This window comes from Arachis hypogaea, chromosome 14, assembly GCF_003086295.3.
Source record: "Arachis hypogaea cultivar Tifrunner chromosome 14, arahy.Tifrunner.gnm2.J5K5, whole genome shotgun sequence".
NCBI classification, from domain to species: Eukaryota; Viridiplantae; Streptophyta; class Magnoliopsida; order Fabales; family Fabaceae; genus Arachis; species Arachis hypogaea.
The window spans coordinates 35,441,944-35,465,331 of NC_092049.1; the positions used below are offsets into that span (position 1 = coordinate 35,441,944).

A 23,388-nucleotide genomic window follows, 5' to 3' on the forward strand; every position below is an offset into this window, starting at 1 on the left:
GTCAAGAGAAAAAAAATAAACAGTTTGCCAGCTTTGTAAATTATCTCAGAACATTAGAGATCAAGATCCCTTTTGCAGAGGCTTTTGAACAGATACCTTCTTATGCTAAGTTCATGAAGGACATTTTGAATCATAAGAAGGATTGGAGAGAGACAGAGACAGTAGCTCTTACTAAGGAGTGCAATGCATTCATTCAGAGGAAGCTTCCTCATAAACTGCAGAGACACCCTAACACTCTTCTCAGAGGCATAGAAGTGAATCCAAGAGAAAAGTGTCTAGCCCTTATTAGTACCAAAGAGGTTGAGCCTCAAATGGTACACACTGTTGGGGAACTAAATGAAGAAGGGACTCAAGAAGAGACTGGAAGCACATTGTTGCACGCACCTACAGAGGAGAAGGAACCTCAAGTTGATTCTTCTCTAGGCGTGCAAGGGGAGTCTATGACTCCCACAGAGCACACCCTTGTAGAGGTAAAAGAGTCTCAAGAGCCATCTTTCCTAGGCGTGCAGAAAGAACTGGCAGATGACCAGTTGGCTCATTTCCCAGCAGCCCTTAAAGAGCTGCAAGTCAATATCTCTGTTGCAAAGGTATTAGAAAAAAGGACCCCCTATACGGCCTTTCTAAAAGACATTCCTTTTGAAAAGAAGGACCTAAGGGGAGATGAAATAGAGGTACTTACTGAGGAGTACAGTATCCTAATTCAGAATGAGCTGCCAAGGAGGATGCCAGATCCAGGGAGCTTTCAGATCCTATGGACCACTGAAAAGATCATTTTTAACAAAGCCCTGTATGATCTTGGCTTAATTTTAAATCTAATACCTTCTACTGAGGCAGAGGCAGAGGCTGAATATGGAGAGACTAGGAAGGCATTGAACGCCAGTGAGGAAGATCTCACTGGACGTTCAATGCCTAACCTGTCAGAAGGTCTGCCATTGAATGCCAGTGAGGAAGCCCTCACTGGGCATTCAACGCCCATCCTGTCAGCAGAGCTGGCATTGAACGCTAGCCAGGGAGCACTGGCTAGGCGTTCAACGCCCAAACAAACAGGAACTCTAGTGTAAAAACCGAAGTTTTTCACAAAAAATCATTTTAATAAAATAATTTTATTACCTGGAATAGATTCAAAATATATGAGTTTTAATTTGAAAATATAACGGTGAAATTTGGTTTCAATGAATTTTTCTGAGTCAGAAAATGTATTTTCTGCGAAAAATCGAGAAAAACTGCGAACCGGCAACTGAACTGGTCGAACCGGTTCAAGTCTGTCCGGTACTGTGTTTTGAGAAAAATAAGATTTTGAAAATTGATTTATTGTTTTGAAAGGACAAAAATAATTTAGAATCGAAAACCAAGCGCTAATTTTAAAGGTTTTGGCCCAAAGTGAGCCAAACGGACCAAAAATACTTAGCGGGTTGGACCGAGCCCAAGTGGGCCCAAGTCCAACATATAAATGCCGTAACTAAGAGGCATTTAGCCTCATTTTTCAGAAAGGAAAGAGAGAGGGACGGTGAGAAGAGAGAAGAGAAGGGGTTTGGGGTTTTCACTATTCACCCAAACCTTGTTTTGATCATAACTTGAGCTACGGAACTCCAATTGATGAGTTGTTTGCAGCCACGCGAAGCTCTCGACGAGATATTCCTTTTCTATCTAAGAAAACCTGTTAAGATCTCAAAATTCACTCCCCTGTTTCCTGTCCTAACTTCTGCATTTTTGAAGGTTTGGTTTTTGAGTGGATTTTGTGGTTTTGTTTGTTTAGGTGATCTCTTGTAGCGGGTAATTATTGGATTTTACCCCTAATCTCATTGGGTAAGGTAAGGTTTCACTAAACCCTTGTGTTTAGTTGCTTTGTGTATCTTAGGTTTTGATTTTGATATATATATGATGTTAGATTGAGTTTTGGGTGTTTCTTGGAGTTGGTTGAGGCTTTGGATCAAGCTTGGTGGCTTCGTTTGGTGTTTGGTGCATTTGGGAATCACCAAGGTATAGTTTTGGTTTCCTTTATGTAATATGTAATGTTTCTGGACACTTAGGCTAGTTGACCTTAAGATAGGATTGAATTAAATAAATGGTGGATTGAATTATGTATGTGGCATGTGAATTGTGATGAAGATTTTATGAGTTATGTATGTTTGAGTTTGATTATAATGTTGATGAGAAAATTGATGATTGGTGTTGTTGATGTGGATTGATTGATGTTGTAGTGGTGTTGTGTGGAAGGAATTGGAATGATAATGATAACAATTATATGATTTGATGATGACTGTTAGTATTTCAATGATTATGAAGGTTGATATTGATGAGTGTGTATATTAATTGGGGTAATATGAATGTTGATCATGATTGATAATAATGAGACTAATTGATGAGGAGTATGGATATTGATGTTGATGATAATTGGTGAAGGATGTGAGTTTTATGAGGATAATTAGAGAAATAGAGATTTTGATGAATTTGGGTAATGTTAGATGTTGTTTGGTGATGATTATTGAAATGGATGAGGATTTGTAGTTGTTTGGTTTTGAAATGAGAGTTTTGGTAAAAGTAAGATTTTGAGGTTTTTGGTAAAAATAGATTTTTGGTGAACTTTGACGGATCATAACTTGAGCCTCGGTTTTCAAAATGTGTTGAAATTTATTTAGAATAAAATTCCATTGAAAAATCTTCAAATTGATCTAAAGTTTGTAAAATTTTGATTTTTCTAGAGGAAGTTATGATCGTTCAAAATTTAGTGTCAAATTCTGAATTTCTGCTAAGTTACAGAATTTTGTGATTTCTGGTATGTGCGCACGCATAGCCTTGTGCGCACGCACAACCCTACGAAAATTTAAACATGTGCACAAGCACAGCCCTGTGCGTACGCACATGCAGGGGAAGGCTTCCTGTTTAGAGCGCTAGTACAGCTTGTGCGCGTACACAACCAATGAAGATTTACAACCTGTGCGCACACACAGGTTGGGAAAGGCAGTCTGTTGGGGGCACTAGCACAGCTTGTGCAAGTGAACAGAATTGTGAAAAATTGCACTTGTGCATACGCACACCCCTATGCGTACGCACACGTCTTAAAAATCTCCCTGGGCGTGCGCACACATGCACACGCCCTGTTTTATAACTTAAACTTTGTTTTTACACTATTTTACTTTCCCAACAATGTTGTATACTTCTATGACACCTAATTGAGACTCTTGGGCTTTTTTTTGGCTTTGAAACATGGGAAAGTTCCTAGGAAATTTAATTTGGGTTTGACTTTGAAAAGTTAGAGAACGGAGGTTTAGGTTTTTGGTATACTGAGGATGAGTTTGGTTGAGAGGGAAGGAAGAGTAGTGAAAGTGGTGATTATTGACAATGAGTTGAGAAACTGATGAACTAATGAGTTCGGAATGGAATTAAGAATTGATGATGGTTATTATGAGCTTGATGGATATTGAAAGGAAGTGTGCCAGGAACTATATCCTTGGAATGTTGAGAATTAATAATTGAAAATGATTTGAGATGAGAAATGGTGATGACTAGTGATGATTTGAGGTCGATGGACTTGTTGGATTATATGAGAGTGTGTAGGGCCTATATCCCTGGCGTAGCAGATTTCTCTACTGCATGAGCAGATGTTGTTGAGAGTGTGCAGGGCATATATCCCTGGCGTAGCAGATTTCTCTGTTGCATGAGGAGATGTTGTTGAGAGTGTGCAGGGCCTATATCCCTGGCGTAGCAAATTTCTCTGCTGCATGAGCAGATGTTGTTGAGAGTGTGCAGGGCCTATATCTTTGGCGTAGCAGATTTTTCTGCTGCATGATTTGTTGTGGTTATTTTCTTCTCTGCTATAGGAAGTGTGCAGGGCCTATATCCCTGGCATAGTAGACTCCCTACTACATGAGTGTGCAGAGCACTATATCTCTGGCGTAGCAGATTCGCTGCTGCATAAGTGTGTAGGGCACTATATCCCTGGCGTGGCAGAAAAGGCTACATCCGAGAGGATATGTCGGGTTGGCATTTATGGACCGACAAGTGATATCACGAGCCAATAGGATAGGCGTTCATCATATGCATCTTTTATGTGCTTGTTTGCTTTGATTACTTGAGTTTGCCTAATTGTATAATATGCCTACTTGCTTCTTGAATTAATTGTGATATATGATTATTACCTGTGCATTACTTGTTTGCATTAATTGTGATTGTCTGGTGCTGGGGAGGTTAGGTAGGCAGTGGCAATAGGATCGCACGGAGGTTAGGTTGGTGAAGGCTGTGGGATACAGTGGTGTGATTAGTATTAGTTAGAATTCTCCTAAGTTTAGATAACCCGGTTTATGGTTTAAGTTTATTTATTTATTTTACTCTAAGCTTGAATATCCGTATGCGATGTGAAGTTCTAGGATTGCCTTCGGCGTCCCGGAGCCTTACATCTTACATATTAGGCGTTGCTACCATACTGAGAACCTCCGGTTCTCATTCCATACTTTGTTGTTGTTTTTCAGATACAGGTCGTAGTTCACCTCGGTGAAATTACGGACATGGTGGCAGAGCGGAGTATGGTTTCTTCCTGGCTTATTTCTGTTTTATTTTGTTATAGTACTTTCTCTCACCCTTTTGTTTTAGACTTTATGGCCTTAGAGGTTTACTTGAGAGAAAAGTTGTATAAGTTGTTTAAATTCCAAAAACTTTGTATTTTTCTGTTTGTAACTAGTCAGCTTAAACTTCACAAGCTGCGGCTAGTTCCCTATGATTATCATACTCTTATGTCTATATATGTTCTATTCTCTTGCATCTATACCCTGTATCTTATGCGTTAGTTTCGTGTGAGCGTTTTGCGCTTTATGTAATTCTATTTTTGAGCATAATCCTTCATCGGGCTTCTAGAATATATTATTTCTTTCTATATAAATATGTATAAGTCTTAGAATTGTCGTAACCTTTGATTAACCTTTGCTTTATGGCTAGAGGTAAGGCTTAGGGTAATAAGGGTGTTACATCTGGCGCTGAACGCCAGTGAGAAACCCCTCACTGGGCGTTCAACGCCCACACAGCTAGGGAAGCTGGTGTTGAACGCCAGCAAGGATACCCTTGCTGGGCGTTCAACGCCCAAAAGGATAGAGAAACTGGCGTTTAACGCTAGTAAAGGTGCATAGCATGGGCGTTCAATGCCCAAAGAGCTAACAGAGCTGGCGTTGAATTCCAGTAAAAGCACACCCTCTGAATGCTCAATACCCACTTAAGACATCCCTATCCAAGAACTAAAGGAAGCCAAGGCTCACATAGAGACCGTAGAGGTTCCTTTGCATGCACTTCTGCAATGCATGAGTTCTGATGAACACTCATCCTCTGATGAGGATGAAGACACTAGGGAAGAGCAAGTTGTTCGGTACCTAGGAGCTTTCATGAAGCTGAATGCCAAGATATTTGGTACAAAGCCTTTCGAGGAAGAACCTCCACTGCTTTCCAAAAAACTCAATGCTTTGGTTCAGCAAAAGCTACCTCAGAAGCTTCCAGATCCTAGACGCTTCCTGATTCCTTGCACCATAGGCACCATGACCTTTGAGAAGGCTCTGTGTGACCTAGAGTCAAGTATAAACCTCATGCCACTCTCTATAATGGAGAAACTGGGAATCCAAGAGGCACAAGAAACAATGATTATCTTTCATAAAGACTGGATGGTGTTCAAGGTTCTTCACCCTCCATTACCCCTTGATAAGGGAGGCACTTGCATAAAGGATTTAGCATCAAAGCCTCATCCCTTTGACAAAACCAATTCAATCCCTCCTAAGATCAAACGTAAGTTTGGTGTTGGATGTACACTATCCACAAAGGAGGAAGGCCCCAAAAGGAAGATACCTAGGGGCTGGAAAAATAAAAACATCCCTACTGAAGGTTTTTCACCATGGAAAATGGTAATGTTCACTTATCTCATCATGGTATTCACCATGGAAGAGGGAAATGGTACTAAGGCACACCAGCATATTGCTGCAAGCCCAACCCTGCCTCATGCAGTGAACAAGATCTTGTCTCTTGAACGTCTTATGCTAATCCAAGAGAGCACAAGAAGGAAGCTCCCAATAAGGAGTAAGGATTTATTCCTCCATGTTAAGCAGTACACTCTGGATGAAGTGTTGCTGGCATTGAACGCCAGCCAGGGAGTAGACCCTGGGCATTCAAACGCCAATGCAGATGGCATGGAATCTGAATTCCCTAGCTTCTCAGGACCAGTGGATCCTACAGACTCCCCACCTATCATATTTGCTCGAGGACGAGCAAAACTCTTAAGTTTGGTATTGCAAAAGCTTTGCTTTTTGACTTCTACCACTCCTGCAAAGAGTCATGAGGGAAGAACAACAGAGACAAAGGAGTAACATTGAAGAGATCAAGCACCACTTTGGATACTCAAGGAGGAGTACTAGCCGCCACCATTAAAGGTGGATTCGTTCTCTTTATCTCCTTTTCTTGTGTATTTTTTCTATTTTCTGTTATGTTGCATCATCTGTTCTCTGGTTTTTGTTGCATGATCATTTGCATTTATGTCTTAAGGTTATAAAATGTTCCATCTATCTCTCACCTTGCTTAAAAGAAAATTTTTTATTTGAAAAGAATTGAGAGATACATGAATTTCAAGTTTAAAATAAGAATAGTTCAATTATGTTGATATGGTGGCATTGCTTTAATTTTCTGAATGTATGAATAAATAGTGCATATTTGAAGTTGAAATTTTAGAATGTTGGCTATTGAAAGAATGATGATGAAAGTGAAGTATTATTGGTAATCTGAAAAATTAATAAAATTGATTCTTGAAGCAAGAAAAATCAGCAAAAAAAAAAAGAAAAAGCATGTTGCAAAAGAAAAAAAAATTATTATGCATGCGAAAAAAAGAAAGAAAAAAATGGCAAAAAAATAAATAAAAGAGAAAATCCATTACTGCCCAAAAATGCAGGAAAAGGAGGGCAGATTGAAAAAGCCAATAACCCTTTAAACCAAAAGGCAAGGGTAAAAGGATCCAAGGCTTTGAGCATCAGTGGATAGGAGGGCCAAAAGGAATAAAATCCTGGCCTAAGTGGCTCAACCAAGCTGTCCCTAACCATGTGCTTGTGGCGTGAATGTGTCAAGTGAAAAGCTTAAGACTGAGTGGTTAAAGTCGTGATCCAAAGTAAAAAGAGTGTGCTTAAGAACTCTGGACACATTTATCTGGGGATTCTAGCAAAGCTAAATCACAATCTGAAAAGGTTCACCCAGTTAAAGTGTCTGTGGCATTTATGTATCAGGTGGTAATACTGGAAAACAAAGTGCTTAGGGTCACGGCCAAGACTCTAAAAAGTTGTGTTCAAGAATAAAAAAGAACTGAACTAGGAGAGTCAATAATATTATTTGGATTCTGAGTTCCTAAAGATGCCAACCATTCTAAGTTTCAATGGATAGTGAGATGCCAAAACTATTCAGAAGCAAAAAGCTAATAAGTCCCGCTCATTTAATTGTAATTGAGCTTCATTGGAAACTTAGAAATTTATTGTATCTTAATTTTCTTTTAATCCTACCGTGTTTTTAGTTTCTTGGGGACAAGCAACAATTTAAGTTTGGTGTTGTGATGAGCGGATATTTTATACGCTTTTTGGCATCATTTTCATATAGTTTTTAGTATATTTTGTTTTGTTTTTATTAAGTTTTTATAGGTTTTAATGTTAAATTCAAATTTTTAGATTTTACTTTGAGTTTGTGTGTTTTTGTACAATTTCAGATAATTTCTGGCTGAAATTGAAGAGCTAGAGCAAAAGTCTGATTCAGAGACAGAGAAAACACTGCAGATACTGTCCAGATCTGACCTCCTTACATTTGGAAGAGCTTTTCTGGAGCTACATACGTTCAAATGGAGTGTTCTCAACGGATATGGAAAGCTGACTTTTAGAGCTTTCTAGCAATGTTTAATAGTACATACTTTACTTCAGATTTAAAGGCCCAAAACTGGCATTCAACGCCAGCCTCCTGCCCCCTTTCAGGCGTCCAGCGCCAAAGGAGAAGAGACCAGCATCCAAACGCCCAAAGATGAGCCCCTAGCCAGTGTTCAATGTCCTAGAGGTCTCATAGCACGTGGATCTCATCAAAGCGCAGCCCAAACACTCACCAAGTGGGCTCCAGAAGTGGATTTTAGCACTAAAAAGACTATTTTACCCTTACTAGTCATTTGTTTAGTATTTAAGGGATTAGATTCATGTTATTCGTACACACCTTTTACCATCAAACACACCATATTTGAGTTTTACCATTGTATTTTCTTTTAGTATGAGTTTCTAAACCTCCTAGGTTGAGGGGAGGAGCCTTGCTGAGTCCTATGAATTAATAAAAGTATTACTGTTTCTCTTCGACATATTCTAAGATGTATACTCGTTCTTCAACATGGTGAATAGGATTACCATTGACAATCAGCTCTTTTTATCATACTAGGACCGCGTGCCTGACAACCACCCGTGTCTACTTGGGTTCGTTTGAATACGTGACTGGAAAGCACGAACTTCTAGCTTGATTATACATCTCTTAGATGGCTAATCCACAACTTTGTTGGGGACTTCTCGAGACACCAATTCAGCCGATTTCCAGGGAGATTAGGGTCTCTGTGATAGAGGCTAGAACCCAAAGAAGTAGCATTCTTTAATCTGGAAGATTCAACCTTGTCTGTGACATTTTGAGTAGGATCGCTGATGAGCGGATAATTTATACGCCTTTTGGCATTATTTTTACATAGTTTTTAGTATGATTTGATTAGTTTTTAATATATTTTTATTAGTTTTTAAATAAAATTCACATTTCTGGACTTTACTATGAGTTTGTGTATTTTTCTGTGGTTTCAGGTAATTTCTGGCTGAAATTGAGGAACTTGAGCAAAAATCAGATTTAGAGGTTGAAGAAGGACTGCAGATGCTGTTGGATTCTGACCTCCCTGCACTCAAAATGGATTTTTTGGAGCTACAAGAGTCTAAATGGCGCGCTCTCAATTGCTTTGGAAAGTAGACATCCAGGGCTTTCCAGCAATATATAATAGTCCATACTTTGCTCGAGTTTAGATGATGCAAACTGGTGTTCAACGCCAGCTCTCTGTCCTATTCTGGAGTTAAACGCCAGAAACAGGTTGCAAAGCAGAGTTAAACGCCAGAAACAGGTTACAAACTGGCGTTTAACTCCAAGAAAGACCTCTACACGTGAAAGCTTCAATGCTCAGCCCAAGCACATACCAAGTGGGTCCCGGAAGTGGATTTCTGCATCATTTACTCATTTCTGTAAACCCTAGTAACTAGTTTAGTATAAATAGGACTTTTTACTATTGTATCTTGATCGGATCTTTGATTAGTTTTATGCTATCTTAGACCTTTATGGAGGCTGGCCATTCGGCCATGCCTGGACCATCATCACTTATGTATTTTCAACGGTAGAGTTTCTACACACCATAGATTAAGGTGTGGAGCTCTGTTGTTCCTCATGAAGTAATGCAAAGTACTATTGTTTTTCTATTCAGTTCAAGCCTATTTCTTCTCTAAGATATTCATTCGCACACAAGAACATAATGAATATGATAATTATGTGACGCTCATCATCATTATCACTTATGAACGCGTGCCTGACAAACACTTCCGTTCTACATGCAAACAAGCTTGAATGTGTATCTCTTAGCCTTCTGATCGTGAGATCAGAGTCTTCGTGGTATAGGCTAGAACTATTGGCGGCCATTCTTGAGATTCGGAAAGTGTAAACCTTGTCTGTATAATCCGAGTAGGATCCGGGAAGGGAGGCTGTGACGAGCTTCAAACTTGCGAGTGCTGGGCGTAGTGACAGACGCAAAAGGATTACTGAATCCTATTCCAGTATAATCGAGAACTGACAGATGATTAGCCGTGCGGTGACAGCGCATCTTGGACCATTTTCACTGAGAGGACGGGAAGTAGCCATTGACAACGGTGATGCCCTACATACAGCTTGCCATGGAAGGGAGTATGAAGGATTGGATAAAGACAGTAGGAAAGCAGAGGTTCAGAAGGAACAAAAGCATCTCCATACGCTTATCTGAAATTCTCACCAATGAATTACATAAGTACCTCTATATTTATTTTATATTTTAATTATTAAAACTCTATAACCATTTGAATCCGCCTGACTGAGATTTACAAGGTGACCATAGCTTGCTTCAAGTCGACAATCTCCGTGGGATCAACCCTTACTCACGTAAGGTTTATTACTTGGACGACCCAGTACACTTGCTGGTTAGTTGTGCGAAGTTGTGACAAAGAACTAAGATGATGATTTTGCGTACCAAGATGTTGGCGCCATTGAGATCACAATTTCGTGCACCAAGTTTTTAGCGCCGTTGCCGGGGACTGTTCGAGTTTGGATAACTGACGGTTCATCTTGTGCTCAGATTAGGTAATTTTATTTTAATTTTAAGCCTTTTGTTTTTGTTCTTTTTATTTTCGAAAAATTTAAAAAAATATATTTTAATTAATTTATGTTCTTCAGAATTTTTAAGAAGGAATTCTAGAATTTCATGGGAAATGTTGAATCCTGGCTGGCTGTAAAGTCATGTCTAAATTCTTTTGGACTGAGGGTTCTTTTTCACATGCTTGAACTATGTATGCTGAAGCTTGGCTGGCCATTGGCCATGTCTAGTGTTTTGGACCGGAGCTTTCACTGAAAGCTTGGCTGGCTAGTGAGCCATGTCTAATTCCTGGACTGGATTTTTAGACTAACATTACAAGATTCCTGGAATTCCTATTAGAAATTTTGAAATCCTTATTTTTCTATTTCCAATTAATTTTCGAAAAATTACAAAAAAAATTTAATAAAATCATAAAAACCAAAAAATTCGATGTTTCTTGTTTGAGTCTTGTGTCAATTTTTAAATTTGGTGTCAATTGCATATTTTTAATTTTTCTTAAAAGTTTCGAAAATTCATGCATTTGTTCTTCATGATCTTCAAGTTGTTCTTGATGAATTTCTTTGTTTGATCTTTAATTTTTTCTTGTTTGGTGTCTTTTCTTGTTTTTCATATGCATTTTCAATTTGTTAGTGTCTAAGCATTGAAAATTTCTAAGTTTGGTGTCTTGCATGTGTGTCTTTTCTTAAAATTTTCAAAAATAAGTTCTTGGTGTTCATCTTGACATTCAAAGTGTTCTTGGTGTTCATCTTGACATTCAAAGTGTTCTTGCATGCATCGTGTGTTTTGATTCATAATTTTCATGTTTTGAGTCTTTTGGTTGTTTTTCTCTTTCTTCATTAAAAATTCAAAAATAAAAAATATCTTTCCCTTATTTTCTCATAAATTTTTGAAAATTTGACTTGACTTTTTCAAAATTTTTAAATTTAATTGTTTCTTATGAGTCAAATCAAATTTTCAATTTAAAAATTCTATCTTTTTCAAATATTTTTCAAAAATAAAATCTTTTTCATTTTTTCTTTCATAACTTTGAAATTTTCAAAATTTATTTTCAAAATCTTTTTCTTATTTCTATTTCATATTTTCGAAATTAATGCTAACAATTAATGTGATTGATTCAAAATTTTTAAGTTTGTTACTTGCCTAGTAATAAAGGTTCAATCTTTAAACTCTAGAATCATATCTTTTTAGTTTCTTGTTAGTCAAGTAATCAACTTTAATTTCAAAAATCAAATCTTTTTAAATTTCTTTTTCAAATCTTTTTCAAAATAAATGTCAATCACATCTTTTTCAAAATCAATTTCAAAATCTTTTCTAACCTCTTATCTTTTCAAAATTTGATTTTCAAATCTTTTTTTAACTACTTAACTTTTTGTTTTATTTTAAAATTTTACTATTTCAATCATATCTTTTTCAAAACCACCTAACTACTTTTCTCTCTCTTGTTTTCGAAAATCCCTCCCTTCTTTTTCAAAATTTCTTTTCAATTAACTATTTGTTTTAAATTTTAATTTAATTTTATTTTTCTTTTTAAATTTTTGAATTCTAACTTTATTTTTTTAATTAAAAACAAAAAAATTTCTTTTATTTTATTTAATTTTCGAAAAATTCTTCTCTCTCACCTCCTTCTAATTATTTATTTATCTACTAACACTTCTCTTCTTCTTACAAATTCAAACCCTCTCCCTCTTTTTGTGTTCGAATTTCTTTTCTTCTTCTACTCACATAAAGGAATCTCTATACTGTGACATAGAGGATTCCTCTTCTTTTCTGTTTTCTTTTTTTTCATATGAGCAGGAACAAGGACAAGAATATTCTTGTTGAAGCTGATCCGGAACCTGAAAGGACTCTGAAGAGGAAGCTAAGGGAAGCTAAAGCACAATTCTCTGGAGATAATCTGACAGAAATTTTCGAAAAAGAAGGAGACATGGCCGAAAATAATAACAATGCAAGGAAGATGCTTGGTGACTTTACTGCACCAAATTCCAATTTACATGGAAGAAGCATCTCAATCCCTGCCATTGGAGCAAACAATTTTGAGCTAAATCCTCAATTAGTTTCTCTGATGCAACAGAACTGCAAGTTTCATGGACTTCCATCAGAAGATCCTTTTCAGTTCTTAACTGAATTCTTGCAGATCTGTGATACTGTTAAGACCAAACGGGTTGACTCCGAGGTCTACAGGCTTATGCTTTTCCTTTTTGCTGTAAGAGACAGAGCTAGAATATGGTTGGACTCTCAAACTAAAGATAGCCTGAACTCTTGGGATAAGGTGGTCACGGCTTTCTTAGCCAAGTTCTTTCCTCCTCAAAAGCTTAGCAAGCTTAGAGTGGATGTTCAAACCTTCAAACAGAAGGAAGGTGAATCCCTCTATGAAGCTTGGGAGAGATATAAGCAACTGACCAAAAAGTGTCCCTCTGACATGCTTTCAGAATGGACCATCTGGATATATTCTATGATGGTCTATTTGAATTATCTAAGATGTCATTGGACCATTCTGCAGGTGGATCCATTCACCTAAAGAAAATGCCTGCAGAAGCTCAGGAACTCATTGACATGGTTGTAAATAACCAGTTCATGTACACTTCTGAAAGGAATCCTGTGAGTAATGGGACGCCTCAGAGGAAGGGAGTTCTTGAAATTGATACTCTGAATGCCATATTGGCTCAGAATAAAATATTGACTCAGCAAGTCAATATGATTTCTCAGAGTCTGAATGGATTGCAAGCTGCATCCAACAGTACTCAAGAGGCATCTTCTGAAGAAGAAGCTTATGATCCTGAGAACCCTGCAATAGCAGAGGTGAATTACATGGGGGAACCCTATGGGAATACCTATAATCCCTCATGGAGAAATCATCCAAATTTCTCATGGAAGGATCAACAAAAGCCTCAACAAGGCTTTAATAATGGTGGAAGAAACAGGTTTAGCAACAGCAAGCCTTTTCCATCATCCACTCAGCAACAGACAGAAAATTCTGAGCAGAATCCATCTAGCTTAGCAAATATAGTCTCTGATCTATCTAAGGCCACTTTAAGTTTCATGAATGAAACAAGGTCCTCCATTAGAAATTTGGAGGCACAAGTGGGTCAGCTGAGTAAAAGAGTCACTGAAACTCCTCCTAGTACTCTCCCAAGCAATACAGAAGACAATCCAAAGAGAGAGTGCAAAGCCGTTGATTTGACCATCATGGCCGAACCTACAAGGGAGGAGGAGGACGTGAATCCTAGTGAGGAAGACCTCCTGGAACGTTCAGTGACCAATAAAGAGTTTCCCTTTGAGGAACCAGAGGAATCTGAGGCTCATCTAGAGACCATAGAGATTCCATTGAACCTCCTTTTACCATTCATGAGCTCTGATGGCTATTCATCTCCTGAAGAAGATGAAGACATTGCTGAAGAGCAAGTTGCTCAATATTTAGGAACAATCATGAAGCTGAATGCCAAATTATTTGGTAATGAGACTTGGGAGGATGAACCTCCATTGCTCATCAAGGAACTAAATGCCTTGCTTCAGCAAACTTTACCTCAAAAGAAACAGGATCCTAGTAAATTCCTAATTCCCTGTAACATAGGCACCATGACCTTTGAGAAGGCTCTGTGTGACCTAGGGTCAGGAATAAACTTAATGCCACTCTCTGTAATGGAGAAACTTGGGATCTTTGAGGTGCAAGCTGCCAAAATCTCTTTAGAGATGGCAGACAACTCAAGAAAACAGGCTTATGGACAAGTAGAGGACGTGTTAGTAAAGGTTGAAGGCCTTTACATCCCTGCTGATTTCATAATCCTAGACACTGGGAAGGATAAGGATGAATCCATCATCCTTGGAAGACCCTTCCTAGCCACAGTAATAGCTGTGATTGATGTGGACAAAGGATAATTGGTCCTTCAACTGAATGAGGACAACCTTGTATTTAAAACTCAAGGATCTCCTTATGTAACCATGAAGAGTAAGCATGAAAAGCTTCTCTCACTACAGAGTCAACCGAAGCCCCCACAGTCAAACTCTAAGTTTAGTGTTGGGAGGCCACAACCAAACTCTAAGTTTGGTGTTGAACCCCCATATTCAAACTCTAAGTTTGGTGTTGGGAGGTTCCAATAATGCTCTGAACATCTGTGAGGCTCCATGAGAGCTCACTGTCAAGCTATTGACATTAAAGAAGCGCTTGTTGAGAGGCAACCCAATGTTATTTAATTATATCTATTTTATTTTATTGTTATTTCGTGTTTTATTAGGTTGATGATCATGTGGAGTCACAAAAACTACTAAAAAATCAAAAAACAGAATGAAAAACATCTTTAAAAATAGCTCACCCTGGAGGAAGAACTTACTGGCGTTTAAACGCCAGTAAGAAGCATCAAACTGGCGTTTAACACCAGAAAGAAGCATTAAGCTGGCGTTAAACGCCAGAAACAAGCACCAGACTGGCGTTTAACGCCAGAACAGAGCATGGAAGTGGCGTTAAACGCCAGAAACAGGCTACATTTGGGCGTTTAATGCCAAAAACAAGCAGCAAGCTGCCGTTTAACGCCAGACATGCATGCTAAGGGCGTTTTACACGCCTAATTGGAGCAGGGATGTTAAGTCCTTGACCCCACAGGATCCCCACATTTTCTTCTCTCCTCTTCACACCTTTTCATAACTCTCTTCCGCAAAAACCCCACCTACCTCCAAAATTCAAACTCTTTTCCCTCCTAAACCCAACCCTAATGGCCAAACCCTAAACCTCCCCCCACTCCTATATAAACCCCTCTTTCCTTCTTCATTTTCACACAACACAACCCTTTCTTCTTCCCCTTGGCCGAATACACACCTCTCTCCCTCTCCTCCATTTTTCTTCTTCTTCTCCTTCTTTCTTTCTTCTTTTTCTCGGGGACGAGCAAACATTTTAATTTTGGTATGGTAAAAGCATTGATTTTTGTTTTTCCATAACCATTAATGGCACCTAAGGCCAGAGAAACCTCAAGAAAGAGGAAAGGGAAGGCAGTTGCTTCCACCTCTAAGTCATGGAAGATGGAGAGATTCATCTCAAAGGTCCATCAAGACTACTTCTATGAAGTTGTGGCCAAGAAGAAAGTGATCCCTGAGGTTTCTTTCAAGCTCAAAAAGAATGAGTATCCGGAGATCCGACATGAGATCCGAAGAAGAGGTTGGGAAGTTCTCACCAACCCCATTTAACAAGTCAGAATCTTAATGGTTCAAGAGTTCTATGCAAACGCATGGATCACTAGGAACCATGATCAAAGTGTGAACCCAAATCCAAAGCATTGGCTTACCATGGTTCGGGGGAAACACTTAGATTTCAGTCTAGAAAATGTAAGGCTGGCGTTCAACTTGCCAATGATGGAAGAAAATGCACGCTCCTACACTAGAAGGGTCAACTTTGATCAAAGGTTGGACCAAGTCCTCATGGACATATGTGTGGAAGGAGCTCAATGGAAAGTTGACTCAAGAGGCAAGCCGGTTCAATTGAGAAGACTGGATCTTAAGCCTGTAGCTAGAGGATGGTTGGAGTTTATTCAACGCTCAATCATTCCTACTAGCAACCGGTCTGAAGTTACTATAGACCGGGCCATCATGATCCATAGTATCATGATTGGGGAGGAAGTGGAAGTTCATGAGATTATACCTCAAGAACTCTACAAGGTGGCTGACAAGTCCTCCACTTTGGCAAGGTTAGCCTTTCCTCACCTCATTTGTCACCTCTGCAATTCGGCTGGAATTGACATAGAGGGAGACATCCTCATTGAAGAGGACAAGCCCATCACTAAGAAGAGGATGGAGCAAATAAGAGATCATGGACCTCAACAAGAGCATGAGAAAATTCCTCACCATGAAATTCCTGAGATGCCTCAGGGGATGCACTTCCCTCCACAAAACTATTGGGAGCAAATCAACACTTCCCTAGGAGAATTAAGCTCCAACATGGGACAACTAAGGATGGAACACCAAGAACACTCCATCATCCTCCATGAGATTAGAGAAGATCAAAGAGCTATGAGGGAGGAGCAACAAAGACAAGGAAGAGACATAGAGGAGCTCAAGAGCACCATTGGTTCTTCAAGAAGAGGAAGACGTCACCCTCACTAAGGTGGACCCATTCCTTTATCTCCTTGTTCTTATTTTCCTGTTTTTCGTTTACTATGCTTTATGTTTATGTTTGTGTCTTATTACATGATCATTAGTATTTAAGTGTCTATGCTGATGCCAAGGCATCTTAGGCTAGTTTCACTAGCATTTTTCTGTTAGTTTTAGTTGTTTTATGCATTTTCTTGAGCTTAAAGTAACCAAGAATGGTTAAATGAATAACAAAGCAATGAACCATCCAAACAGTATGATTTTGATGCAAATTCCATGAGTTTTTAGTTATATTACTTGAATGCTATGAATGGAAGATTTCTCATGAAATTTTGCAAGACTTTGATGTAGTTGTTTGGATGATTTCAGGGAAGAAGAGGCTAGGCAAGGAAGCAACAAAATCAATAAAGGAAGCTTGAATATCACATGTGGAGTTTAAGTTCCAGTTTAAGCTTAAACTGGAACTCAAACTACCAAGCCATATAATGCTGGGAACTATCAGTGGCGTTTAAGCTCCAGTTTAAGCTTAAACTAGAGCTTAAACGCCAAAATCATGAAAGCTGAGGAAAAGCTGAAAGTGGCGTTTAACCTCCAGTTTAACCTTAAACTGGAAGTTAAACGCCAGAAATGAGAAATGCACCAGGGAGCCATTTTCACGTTTAAGCTCCAGTTTAAGCTTAAACTGGAGCTTAAACGTGTTCGACCATTCTCCTCCAGGGATGCTTTCTTCATTTCCACGTTTAAGCTTCAGTTTAACCTTAAACTGAAGCTTAAACGTGTTCGACCATTCTCCTCCAGGGTTGCTTTCTTCATTTCCACGTTTAAGCTTCAGTTTAACCTTAAACTGAAGCTTAAACGTGTTCGACAACTCCACACTCCAGACTTGCCTTCTTCCATTTCCACGTTTAAGCTTCAGTTTAACCTTAAACTGAAGCTTAAACGTGCTTGAATTATACCACCTCCAGGAGTGTCCAACGTTTAAGTTGCAGTTTAAGCTTAAACTGCAACTTAAACGCCACTAATTGAAAAGGTTTCTGGGCCAAAGATATTGCAGTTTAAGTTAGCATTTGAGCACAAACATTAACTTAAACGTACTCTGGTATGAAACCCAATTGAATATCATGGTTTATGGGATTGGGCTTGAAGAATTGATGAGTCTGGAATTTCAAATTGTTGAGTCATGTGTCATTACTTGATTATCACTAAGTTGGCTCAATGAATGTTACAGAATTGGATCAGCAGCCTCATCAGGATTATGGATCATAAACCCAAAGCAAAAGGAAATCAGGGAAAGGCCTCAAAGCCCAAGAAACACAACAGAAGCTCAATTTAGAAAGTGTATAAATAGGATAGAATTTAAGTTGGTTGGCACTCAGGGGGAATTTTGGGGGATCACTTTTTCTAGTTTTCATATTTTTTGTAATTGAATTCAGAGCTATGACTCACTAAACCCCCTTTCATTGGGTTAGGGAGCTCTATTGTAATTCAATGAATCAATAATAGTTTTTATCTTCTTCTTCAATCTTTTCTCTTGAATTTTGTTAGAAAGCTTCTCGATCTAATTCCATTGGTTAGTTGTCTTGGGAAAGAAACTATCCATAATTGGAATCCTTCGGAACCTTGGGAAAGGAATGGAGGATTCATGCTAGAGAAGCTTTCTCACAGTGAATTGGATTGGGGTTTGGATGGATATTGTGACATGTAATCCTACCAAATTGTGGTTCATGAAACTGTGTGGTATAATCAGTGATCGAGCATCATCTCTTCTTATGAACATTTAAACCAAGGGATTGGGAATTTGTTTGTTTTTAGAGAGAATTGGTGAGCCAAGGGATTGGGATCCAATCATATAAGATTGCCAAGCAAAATTCAATGAATGCATTGGTTGAGGAAGGGATAAAAAAAAATGTTTGATTCGGAGATCTCAATATCTCCTGAAACCCAATGAATTCCCCATTTCTGATCTATCACTTCTCTTTACATTCTGCAATTAAATTCATGCAATCACCCCGATCCCTTTTTAATTTCAGCAATTTAGCTTCTCGCTCTTTAATTCATGCAATTTTACATTCCGCAATTCTCATCTAAATCTTGATTCCGCTCAACTAGAACACACTTCTAATCCGAATTGCTCACTCAACCAATCCTTGTGGGATTCGACCTCACTCTATTGTGAGTTTTTACTTGACGATAACCGGTGCACTTGCCGGAAGGAATTTTTGCCGATCGTGCAATTTCTTAAAATCGTAGCATCAAGTTTATGGCGCCGTTGCCGGGGATTGGTTTTCGATTGACAATTCTCAAATTGGAAGTTAACTAGATTGAGCATTTTTCTTGCTTTGTTAATTCAGTTCAAGTTACTTGTTGAATTTTAATTTCTGCACTTTGTTACATGCTTTCTTTCTTTATGCCTTTAAATTCAAGCAACTAACTCACTGACTCACTAATTATTTGAATTAATTCCTCAACTGCTCTAACCATACTCTTCCATTAACCAAGAGTATTTCACTTGTTTGTTGCCTGTGCTGTGTTTTTGTATGACAGGTAGGAGAGGAGAGACATCAACTCCTCATTATACCGAACCAGAGAGGACCCTTCATAAACTTAGAAGGGAAGCAAGAGGGAAGAGAGTACTGGGAGAAGAAGAATCTGAAGGAGAATCTGAGGACAATTTTGAGGAAGCTCTAGATCTCAACATGGATAGAGAAGTTCACAACCATGAGAGAGCTGATGGAAACAATGCCATTCCCGAGAGGAGGGTTCTTGGTTCATACATAAACCCAACCTCTGGGAATTGTGGTAGCAGCATTCAGAAACCACCCATTCAGGCCAACAATTTTGAACTCAAACCACAGCTAATATCACTTGTGGAGGATCATTGTTCATTTGGTGGGAGTGCTAATGAAGATCCAAACCAACATCTCACAAAATTCCTGAGAATTTGCGACACTGTGAAGTCCAATGGAGTCCAGGAAGATACCTATAAACTGCTCTTGTTCCCATTTTTACTTAGGGACAAGGCAGCTAAGTGGCTGGAATCATTCCCAAGGGGGAGCCTAACAACCTGGGATGAGGTGGAAAGCAAGTTTCTGGCACGTTTCTACCCCCCACAAAAGGTCAATAGGCTTCGATCTGAGGTTCTGACTTTTAGACAACAAGATGGTGAAACTCTCTACGAGGCATGGGAGAGGTTCAAGGATTTGACAAGGAAATGCCCACCAAACATGTTCCATGACTGGGTGCAATTGCATATTTTCTATGATGGACTTTCTTATGAATCAAGGAAGGCTGTAGACCATTCATCAGGAGGTTCATTGAACAGGAAAAAGACTGTGGAAGAAGCCATTGAAGTGATTGAGACAGTGGCTGAGAATGAGTACTACTATGCTTCAGAGAGACACAACACTAAGGGAGTCATGGAGCTGAACCATGTTGATACAATTTTAGCCCAAAACAAGGTGTTTGCCAAGCAACTAGCAGAGCTCACCAGGAAATTAGAAACAAAGCAAGTGGCTGCAATACACACACAAGATCAAGAGGAAGTAAGCACTGAAGGAGGTGATTGGGAAGAGGCCAATTATGTAGGAAATCAACAAAGGCAACCATATGATCCACATTCCAACACTTACAACCCAGGCTGGAAAAACCACCCAAACTTTGGGTGGGGAAACCAGCAAAACCAACATAACAAGTCCACATACCAAAACTCCAACCAAAGATCATACCAAGCCACACAAAACACTTACTCCCAACCATCATATCATGGCCAAAATAATCAACCTACCCAACCTAATCCGAACCAACAATTTCAAGATCAATTAAACAGGATAGAAGGAATGCTGGCAAACATGAGTCAGGACATAAGTGAGTTGAAAAGCTTTAGGGGTGATGTGAGATCTACCTTAAGGAACCATGGTGAAAAACTCAAGAGGATGGAGTCTCAAGTAGGAGAGCTATCTCAACAGGCCCCCAAGTCAACTGCAGTGTTCCCTAGTGACACAGAAAAGAATCCTAAAGGGGAACAAAAGGGAGTGAGATGGGAAGAATGCAAGGCCATCACCATATTGAAGGAAGTCTCAGAAGAAGAAGGAATCAGACCCTCAGAACAGGAGCCAGAAATCTTGAAGGAAGGTGTGGAAGAAGCTAAGCAGGAAAGTGAAACTGAGCAAGCCAAGGAACTGCAAAAAGGCATGCTGGAAACATACCAACCAAAAGCACCATTTCCTCAGAGGTTAGGAGGAGGTGAAAAAGGGAAAACCTATTCAAGGTTTTTAGAGACATTTAAGTCTCTCCATATCAATATTCCCTTTCTTGAGATTCTCCAGCAGATGCCTACACATATCAAGTATTTAAAGGAATTGCTGAGCAAAAAAAGAGTTTTGAAGGGAGGACAAACTGTAATAATGAACAAAGAATGCAGTGCCCTCATCAAGAAGGACATAGTCTCTAAGAAAACAGACCCAGGAAGTTTTCATATCCCCTGCATCATAGGGGAAACAAAAATTGACAGAGGATTCTGTGATCTAGGAGCTAGCATAAATGTGATGCCTCTGACTCTTATGAAGAGGCTACAACTGAATGAGGTGAGATTCACTAATGTAATCATACAACTGGCTGACAAAACTCAGAAGCAAGCTGAAGGGGTAGTTGAGAATGTGCTGGTGAAAGTGGGAAATTATTTCTTCCCCACAGACTTTGTCATTTTGGACATGGAGGAAAGCTACCTACACCCTATCATTCTGGGAAGGCCATTTCTAGCCACTGCTAGAGCGCTCATAGATGTAGAACAAGGAGAGCTAATTTTGAGAATACATGATGAACAGCTCATTTTCAATGTTTTCAAACCTGCATCTGAGCCTGAACCAGAACCTGAAAAGCCTAAGGATGATAGTAGCCATCTGTGTTTGGAGGAAAGCAATCCAGCAGCTGAAACTCTGAAACAGTCCTTGGAAGGCAAACAAGAATTGCAAGAGTTAAAGCCACAAGAATCAATAGAAACAGATCAGAAGGATCCTCCTGGCATAAGGGTCAATGAAGAAATCCTCAAGAGAAAGGGAAGAATTGTAAAGAAATTGCCAAGAGGGTGGAGAAACAAGAAAATTCCCACTGAAGGTTTCTCTCCGGGAGATAAAGTGATATCAAGTCATTATCTGCCAATCCCACCTGGCCTCAAAACCATTCCTTCCCAGCTCCCTCAAGTGTTCACAATCAGGAAAGTTCTTTCTATGGAACATTTGGAAATCATGAAGGAATCAAATGGGGACGTTTTCATAGTGAGAGGAGAGGACATCAAGCACTACAATCCACCCTAACAAGGGGCAACCGTCAAGCTAGTGACGTTAAAGAAGCGCTTCATGGGAGGCAACCCATGTTTTAGTATCCTTACTCTTTATTGTTTTGCTTTGCATCTAATAAAGCATGGTTTCTTATGCATGAACTTGAATCCTCAGGACAACTGTTGAAAGAGTGCACTAAACATTGCATGTAAAATACAATTGGTTTCTAAGTTTGGTGTGCCTGAAGGCACCCCAAATTTTATTCAAATTGTATTCAATCTTTCATTCAAAGTGCACAACCAAACATTAAGTTTGGTGTTCCTCTTTGAACACAGTTAATGAAAAGCAAGAAGTTCCTCTGGATTTAGAAATTCATGACAAGTATACCATTTGCATGTTTTAATACTTTGATTTCAATTACTTTAGGTAGTAAAATTGTTTAGGATCAAAGAGCCAAAGTGACTATGATTTATTAGAATTATGCACATTCATTAAGGACAACCAACATGGATTTCATGTCATCAGAAGACATTACCAAACACTAAGTTTGGTGTCCAGTAATAAGTGTGCATAAATACAAGAGTCACGGCTATAAGCTCAGGAAGTCAATCATTGATTTACAATTCAAAAAGAAGGAAAAACATGTACAAGTACTATTCATTATTCACATGGACCGAAAAAAAATGATATCAAAGTTGTTTGTTTGTGCAGGTACAAAAGGAAGGATAAGAATGGATGAAAAAGACAAAGGGGGAGGTACGGGTTTGGTCAAAAAGGGAGTTCACAAGTCTTTGAAACTAACACATGGGAAAAGGAAATTCTGCATGAAAAGATAGCTACATGTACAACTTAATGCAACCAGAATACTTCCAAGAAAGTGAAAAGCAATTCGTCTTTCTCCCTAATTCATATATTTACCATCAAGCCATCCTTCACAAATCACCCTAGCCGTCCATTTTTCACTTGCATGCACTATAAAGAACCACTTGGGGAACGAGTTCCACACCACCAAATCTCCTTCTTGCACATATTCTTTCATCATAGCATAACTACCTCTTGCCGAAAACAACCTCACCACACTTCTAACAACATTTTCTTACTTCACCTGGTCAACCTCAGCTTGTCACTTGCCAAAACTAAAGAACCAATGGCAGCCTCATCTAGCCACAAAAGAAGAAAAGACAAGCAGCCAATGGAGGAGCCAATGGAGGAGGAAAGGGAATTTGATGCATGGAAATACAAATCAGTTTTCCATGAGATTCAGGCCGAATGGATGAGACCTAAAAGGATACTAGCTGAGATTCCCTTTGACCTTGGAAAGGAGGAGTTCCCAAGTGTTTGGGAGAAGATCAAAAAGAGGAAGTGGGAGCTCCTGACTAAGCCAATCACTAGAATCAACATCAACCTAGTGAAGGAGTTTTATGCAAATGCAGTAAGGGAGGATCCAACCGAGGAACCCACATACAAAAGCTATGTGAGAGGGGTGGAAGTTGACTTCAGCCCCAAGGCAATCATGAAAACTCTTGGCTTGAAAAACATACGTTTCAGCCAAGCAAGTTATGAGGATAGGATGATAGGAGAACCTGACTATCAGACTATTGCTGAAGACCTTTGTGCCATCAGAGCTGAATGGGTGAGAGG

At 39.1% G+C, this 23,388-nt stretch overlaps 2 non-coding genes across 2 annotated transcripts; both read right to left on the reverse strand.

Annotated features, from left to right (window-relative positions):
- Positions 1–12,713: 12,713 nt before the first annotated feature.
- Positions 12,714–12,821, reverse strand: LOC112745804 (small nucleolar RNA R71). Its single transcript, XR_003173715.1, has one exon. It is a non-coding gene; the product is annotated as a small nucleolar RNA R71 (small nucleolar RNA).
- Positions 12,822–19,593: 6,772 nt separating this feature from the next.
- On the reverse strand, positions 19,594–19,697 carry LOC112746544 (small nucleolar RNA R71). Its single transcript, XR_003174424.1, has one exon. It is a non-coding gene; the product is annotated as a small nucleolar RNA R71 (small nucleolar RNA).
- Positions 19,698–23,388: the final 3,691 nt, after the last annotated feature.